Source organism: Elephantulus edwardii, unplaced genomic scaffold (genome assembly GCF_000299155.1).
Source record: "Elephantulus edwardii isolate Elephantulus edwardi_28Jun2011 unplaced genomic scaffold, EleEdw1.0 scaffold00380, whole genome shotgun sequence".
Taxonomy (NCBI): Eukaryota; Metazoa; Chordata; class Mammalia; order Macroscelidea; family Macroscelididae; genus Elephantulus; species Elephantulus edwardii.
Window position 1 is genome coordinate 296,862 of NW_006400130.1, and position 933 is coordinate 297,794.

Consider the following 933-nt stretch of genomic DNA (forward strand, 5'->3'; position numbering starts at 1 on the left):
AACATTCAATCAACTTTTTTCTAAATTCTGCATCAGAAAGTTCCATCAAACTTTCTGGCTTCATGAAATCCATTGCTACTGTGTCATTTTTCTGGGGAGATATCTTGTTTTGGGCTTGAGTGGTGAGTGAGGTACCCTGCTTCTTTCCAGACATTGAGGTGGAAGAGTTGTTGAAAACAAAGGTGTTAGTTGGTTCTTGGATTGATGTCACTACTTCTCTATAAAGATGTCCAGTACCTTCCTTTTGCTTAGGTTGACATGACCAATGTGGTAGGGCCAAACAGCAGTTTGTAGTCTAAAGAAACTAAATCTTCAATATTAGACAACTTTTTCAAGTGCTGCGGAAATATGCTATAAATTTGGTTTATATTTTTTTGTTCTTTTGTGTGTTTTTTTGTTTCCTTTTTGTTTTTGTCGGTTTTTCCTCCTTTTCTTTAAAGTTCAGAGCTGGCAGGGTGGAGGGGCGCGAGCCGTGTCGGAGGGAGCAATGCGATACCTGAAGATGGGGGTCGTGGGTTAGAACTGCATGGGTGTGTCCCGATTCAAGTCCACTTCCACCGTCCACTGAGTCTGTGCACGGCAACATGGCCAGTTCCAACGTACAGAGGTGGCGAGGGTGGGGGGAAGCGTGCCAGCTCGGGGGGAGCAATGCGATTCCTGAAGATGGGGGTCGTGGGTCAGAGCTGCAGGGGTGTGTCCCGATTCAATTCCATTCCCACCATCCACTGCGTATGCACACGGAAACTTTGCCAGTCCCAAAGTTCAGAGCTGGCCGGGCTGGGGGGCGCGAGCCGGTTCGGGGGGGACAGTAAGGAGATACTTGAAGATGGGGGTCAAAGGTCAGAGCTGCAGGGGTGTTTCCCTATCCAAGTCCAGTCCCACCATCCACTGCGTCTGCCCACGGCACCTTGGCCAGTCCCAAAGTTCAGAGCT